The sequence below is a fragment of the Myotis daubentonii genome, chromosome 1 (genome assembly GCF_963259705.1).
Source record: "Myotis daubentonii chromosome 1, mMyoDau2.1, whole genome shotgun sequence".
NCBI lineage: Eukaryota > Metazoa > Chordata > Mammalia > Chiroptera > Vespertilionidae > Myotis > Myotis daubentonii.
The window spans coordinates 122215944-122222790 of record NC_081840.1 but is presented as its reverse complement, the minus strand read 5'-3'; the positions used below and the strand labels follow the sequence as shown (position 1 = coordinate 122222790).

The 6847-nt window shown below is 41.0% G+C and overlaps 1 non-coding gene across 1 annotated transcript; it reads right to left on the bottom strand.

Annotated features, from left to right (window-relative positions):
- Positions 1-3485: 3485 nt before the first annotated feature.
- Positions 3486-3609, bottom strand: LOC132225134 (small nucleolar RNA SNORA26). Its single transcript, XR_009450797.1, has one exon. It is a non-coding gene; the product is annotated as a small nucleolar RNA SNORA26 (small nucleolar RNA).
- Positions 3610-6847: the final 3238 nt, after the last annotated feature.

Genomic DNA, 6847 nt, shown 5'->3' with positions numbered 1-6847 from the left:
ATTGGGGGGTTGGGGCTCCATGCCCTGTCACGCACAGAGCAGGGCCAATCAGGGGGTTGGGAAGCTCCCCCCTGTCATGCAGAGAGCAGGTCCCATCAGGGCGTTGGGGAGCTCCCCCCTGTCATGCACAGAGCAGGGCCGATCAGGGTGTTGAAGAGCTCCCCCCTGTTACTCACAGAGTAGGGCCGATAGGGGAGATGGGGCAACGCCCCCTATCACACACAGAGCAGGGCAGATCAGGGGGTTCGGGCGCAGCCCTCTATCACCCACAGAGCAGGGCCGATCAGGGGGTTGGGGCGCCGTCACTGTCACACTCAGGGCAGGACCGATGGGGAGGTTATGGCTCTACCCCGTCTCACACACAAAGCAGGGCCCGTGGGGGCCAGGCGCCGCACCCTGTCACACACAGAGCCGCAGGGCTATCAGGGGGTTGGGGAGCTCCCCCCTATCAGGCACAGAGAATGGCTGATCAGGGGGTTGGGGCGCCTTCCCCTGTCACAAACAGAGCCACAGGGCGATCAGGGGGGTTGGGCTCTGTCCCCTGTCACGCTGCTTCAGGGGCCAGGAGGCCTCGCAGCTCTGCTGATCCCAGTGCTGGGAGGCCTCGCTGCTCTGCTGATTTGGTGCTGGGTGGCATATTACCCTTTTACTATATAAGATAGAGGCCTGGTGCACGGGTGGGGGCCGCTGGTTTGCCCTGAAGGGTGTCCTGGATCAGGGTGGGGGCCCCCACTGAGGTACCTGGCCAGCCTGGATGAGGGGATGATGGCTGTTTGCAGCTGGTCACCCCCCTTCAGGGTGGGCATCCCCACTGGGGTGCCTGGCCAGTCTGTTTGAGGGGCTGAGGGCTGTTTTCAGGCTGGCGGGTGACTGAAGCTCCCAACCACTCCTTTTTTTCCTTTTTTTTAAATTCTGTGCCAGCTTTAGCTCTGAGGCTTGGCTCTAGCTCTGAGGCCTCGGCTGCTGAAAGCAGGTATCTGGTTTGTTTGGGTTCTATAATTGTAACACTGTTGTGGTCCTGCTCACTCCAGCTCTGAGATCCCAGCTGGCTGAAAGCAGGTATCTGGTTTGTTTGGGTTCTATAATTGTAACACTGTTGTGGTCTTGCTCACTCCAGCTCTGAGATCCCAGCTGGCTGAAAGCAGGTATCTGGTTTGTTTGGGTTCTATAATCGAAACACTGTTTCAACTCCAGCTCTGAGATCCCAGCTGGCTGAAAGCAGGGATCTGCATTTGTTCTATAATTGAAACAATGTTGCGGTCCTGCTGGCTGAAGCCTGGCTGGCTGAAAGCAGGTTTCTGGGGTTTTGTTTAGCTTCTATATTTGTAACAATGTTTCTTAAACTGCAAGCTCCGAGACTGGCAAGGCAGGCGGGGAATGTTAGCTTCCTCCGTCACTGAAGCAAGCAAGCTTCCTGTTTGCTTCAAGCGGCCTGGCTACTGGCCGCCATCTTGGCTGGCAGTTAATTTGCATATCTCCCTGATTAGCCAATGGGAAGGGTAGCGGAGGTAAGGCTAATTACCATGTTTCTCTATTATTAGATAGGACTAGAGGCCTGGTGCACAAAAATTTGTGCACTCGGGGCAGGGGGGTCCCCCACCCCAGCCTGTGCCTTCTCACAGTCTGGGAGCCCTCGGGGGATGTCCACATGCTGGCTTACACCCACTCCCCAGGGGATCGAGCCTAAGCTGGCAGTCAGACATCCCTCCGACAGCCCGGGAGCCCTCGGGGGATGTCCACTTGCCAGCGGGGAGCAGGCCTAGCTGCAGTCGGACATCTTTAGCGCTGCTGAGGAGGTGGGAAGGGCTCCTGCCACCACCGCCGTGCTGGCAGCCATCAGCTTGCCTTGTGGCTGAGCAGAGTACAACCTGTGGAAATGCACTGACCACCAGGGGGCAGCTCCTGCATTGAGCGTCTGCCCCCTGGTAGTCAGCGTGTGTCATAGTGACCAGTCATTCCCGGTCGTTCTGCTGTTAGAGTCAGTTTGCATATTACCCTTTTATTATATAGGATAGAGGCCTGGTACACAGGTGGGGGCCTGCTGGTTTGACCTGAATGGATTAGGGTGGGGTCCTGCTGGGGTGCCTGGCCAGCCTGTGTGAGGGGTTGAGGGCTGTTTTTCAGGCTGGCCATGCCCCCTTCAGGGTGGGGGTCCCCACTGGGGTGCCTAGCCAGCCTGGGTGAGTGGCTGATGGCTGTTTGCAGGCTGGCCAAGCCCTCCTGCAGGGACCCTCACCCCATGAGGGTGTGGCCAGCCTGGGTGAGGGCCTGAGGGCTGTTTTCAGGCTGCCCACAGCCCCTTCAGGGTTGGGGAGTCCCGCTGAGGTACCTGGCCAACCTGGATGAGGGGCTGATGGCCGTTTTCAGGCTGGCCACACACCCTGGCCACCCAGGCTTCCAGTCCCTCCTTGAGTGGAGACCATGGCCAGCTGAAAGCAGGTATCTGGGATTTATTTATCTTCTATAATTGAAACTTTGTAGCCTTAAGCAGAGCCCAGGGCTGGCCCAGGCAGGTGGAAAGCTTGGCTTCCTTCATCTTCGGTAGCAACCCAAGTCTCCTGCTCGCTCCAGCTGGTGGCCGCCACCATGTTAGTTGGGTTAATTTGCATACTCGCTCCTGATTGGCTGGTGGGTGTGGCTTGTGGGTGTGACTTGAGCATAGCTGAGGGACCCTTAATTTGCATGGATATTGATGTAAATACTAGTAAAATATGAAACAATGTACTTTTGTCACATATACCAGAGATTCCATCTAGACCAGTGATGGCGAACCTCTTGAGCTCGGCGTGTCAGCATTTTGAAAAACCCTAACTTAACTCTGGTGCCATGTCACATATAGAAATTTTTTTATATTTGCAACCATAGTAAAACAAAGATTTATATTTTTGATATTTATTTTATATATTTAAATGCCATTTAACAAAGAAAAATCAACCAAAAAAATGAGTTCACGTGTCACCTCTGACACGCGTGTCATAGGTTCGCCATCACTGATCTAGACCAAGCATGTGAAACTCAAAGGCTAACACGGGCCAAATATACAAGGTTTAAGTTCATGTGGGCTGCAAAAAACCCCAAAAACTTCAATTTCCATTGCAACATAGGTTTATTTTAATAGAGACATGCTGAATACAAAGGGCTGAAATAAATGAGTAATTGTTAACATAAAATAAGAGAACATTTAATAATTATTAACATTTTTTCTTGAACATTAACTTATCAGTTAAAACTGCATAAATTAATAAATGTAAAGTAAATAACCCTATTTTTCTTGTTCTCCAAAAGTGAAATATTTTCTGTTGCACACACCAAAGAAGTCAGTATAAGACTAATGTCATGGCAATTGGCTGCTAAAATAGTTGCTGCTAGTATTAGTGAAGAGAAGTGGTGCGCCTGTGCATAAGGCGTGTAGGGGAAATGAATGCAACACGATTATAGTAATCAGTCATTAGGGAACATTGTAGTTCATTATTTTTTTTTTTTCCAACTGTGACTCCAGACAGGGTCCAAAGAGGAGTTTTACCATCTCTTCTCTGGATTTTATGGGGACTTATTTTACCCTTCTGTGTTAGTGTAGTTCATTATTAATGATTATGTATAACAGGATATTGTAAAATTTAAGCTACGAAATTTTTATTAAAACCTTTCTTACATACTGTTATATTGGCAAGGCTGCAAAAATATTCATTGTGGGCCGCATGCAGGTTGCGGGCCATGAGTTTGACATGCTTGATCTAGACTCATATCTTGCAAGACCCACTTACTGGAAAAATATACCTATAAGAGTTTGATAGAAGGCCGTACTGAAAGAAATAGATCATAAAATATTTGAGGTAAAATAACATACACGCAGAAGTGAAAAAATTATTAGTTTTCAAATAATTATTAAAAAGTGAGCAGACATGTAACTATGACCTATATTTAGAAATATAATATTTCTAGCCCTCCCAGTGAACGTCCTTTAATCAACACTCCCAAGTTCCTTGGTAGTAACCACTATTAAGATTTCTAATAATATTTATATAATTTTACCTTTATTTGAATATTAATGAAACCATTTGATTGGAAATATTAATGGAACCATATTTTGGAAATACTAATAGAACCATAAACATGTATGCTTTTGTGTTTGTCATCTTTTCTCCAATATGTGTATCTGTTTCTAATACTAGATATTGATATTATATGTAGCATCAGTCATTTCATTTTTCTTGCAAATAAATTATATTTTGTAAATATACCACAATGGATGTATTCATTTTACTATTAATAGGCATTTATGTTACTTCCAGTTTTTGTTAATAAAATTATAGCAGCTATATTTTTATATAAGTTTTGATTTTACAAAAGCACATATATTTATTGGGATTATTTGATCAATTTATGGATATAAATATGATCATGTTCAGTAGTTTGCAAATTGGTTATGCTAATTTATAGGCCTAACCACACTGTATGAAAGTTTGTTTCAAATTCTCACCAATAATTTGTATTGTCTATAGTTTAATATGAACTCTCTGGTGAGTACATAGTGTGTTATCTCATGGTGGTTTTAAATTTCTTCTTTTTTTATTCTGATAATTAATGAGGTAATGATTTTAAATATTGGACATTCATTTTGGGGAAGTATTTAGAATCTTTTGTCATTTCTTTAAAATCAGTTATCAATCTTAATTTTTTTAGTTTATTTATAGAAGTTATTTTTATATATTCTGAGTAATAGTCCACTGTTGGATTAATTATACTGCAAAAGTTTTTTGTTTTGTATTTTTTAGTATTCTGTTATTTGCTTTTTCACTCTTTGGGGGTATATACTGATGAATAGAACAGAACTTCCTAATTTTAATGTAATCAATTCAATTTACCAATCTCTTACCTGAATTAATAAATTTTCTCCAAATTTGGATAATATTCTCTAGTTATATATGCTTTATTGTCCTACTTTTTCATTTATATCTGCAGTTTATTTGCAATTTATTTATGCTTATAAAATAAAGGATGTGACGGACTTTCTTTTATATGGGTATTCATAGGTTCTGGATCAAGATTTGAAGAGTCTGTGTTTTCCTTACTGTTCTTTAGTGACAACTTAGTAATAAATCCAGAGTCCAAAAACAATGCAGGTCTGTTTCTAGAATTTCTTTTAATTTCATTTGGTGTATTTTTCAATCTACATACTCTTACATACTTTATAATAATTCTTGATGTCTGGTTGAATAGTATTCCACATTTCTTCCTCTTTTTAAAATCATATCTTTCTTCATCTATTGATATGATCATGTGATTTTATTATTCATTTTGCTTATGTGATGTATCATGTTTATTGATTTGTGAATATTACATCAAACTTGCATCCCTGGAGTAAATCCCACTTGATCATGGTGGATGACCTTTTTAATGTGTTGCTGGATCTGGTTTGCTAATATTTTGTTGAGGATTGTAGCATCTACGTTTACCAGGGATATTGGCTTATAATTTTTTCTTTGTAGTGTCTTTATCTGTTCTTTAAATTAGGATAATACTTGTCTCATAAAAAGAACTTGATAGTCTTCCCTCCTCTTGAATATTTTGGAATAACTTGAGAAGGATAGATGTAAGTTATTCTTTGAATATTTGGTAAAATTTTCCTGTGAAGCCTTCTGGTCTAGGACTTTTGTTTGAAGCGAGTTTTAAAAATGACTGATTCAATTTCACTATTTATAATCAGTTTATTCAGGTTTCCTGATTCAGTTTTAGAAGATTGTATGTTTCTAGGAATCTATCCATTTTGCCCAGGTTGTGCAATTTGTTGGTATATAGTTGTTCATAGTATTTTCTTACAATCCTTTGTATTTCTGTGATATCAGTTGTTATTTTTCTTCTTTCATTTTTTATTTTACTTATTTGGCACCTCTCTTTTTCTTGATGAGTCTGGTTATAAGTTCATTATCTTGTTTATCTGTTGGTTTCATTGATCTTTTTTGTTGTTTTCTTTGTCTCTGTGTTATTTATTTCTACTCTGATCTTTATTATTTCCTTCCTTCTAGTTATTCTGGGCTTGGTTTGCTTCCTTCTAATAACTCTGGGATCTTTATTATTTCCCTCCTTCTAGCAACTCTAGTAACTCTGTTCTTTTTCTAGTTCTTTTAGGTATAGGGTTACTGCTTAAGATTTTCTTGCTTCTTGAGGTAGACCTGTAATGCTATGAACTTTCCTTTCAAATAACATGATCATATTAATAGATGCAGAAAAAGCATTTGATAAATTCCAACACCCATTTTTACAAAAAATTCTCAGCACAGTGGGAATAGAGGAATCATATGTCAACATAATAAAGGCCATATGTGGCTAGCATATAGCCAACATCATCCTCAATGAGCAAATCTAAAATTATTTCCCTTAAGAACAGGAACAAGACAGGGATGTCCACTTTTACCACTCTTATTCAACATAGTACTGAAAGTACTAGCCACAGCAATCAGACAAGAAGAAATAAAAAGCACCCACATTAGAAAGGAGGAAGTAAAACTGTCATTTTTTCACAGATGGCATGATATTATACCTTGAAAACCCTAAATACTCCACCAAAAAAGCTACTAAATCTAATAAATAAATTTGGCAAAGTTGCAGGATATAAAATTAATATTCAGAAATCAGTGGCATTTTATACACCAGTAATGAACTATCAAGAATGATAAACTAAGAAAACAATCCCATTTACTATTATAACAAAAAAAAATAATGTACCTAGGAAGGAATTTAACCAAGGAAGTAAAAGACTTGAATTCTGCAAACTATAAGACATTGAAGAAAGAAATAGAGGAAAATATAGATAAGTGGAAGCATATACTGTGTTCATGGATTAGAA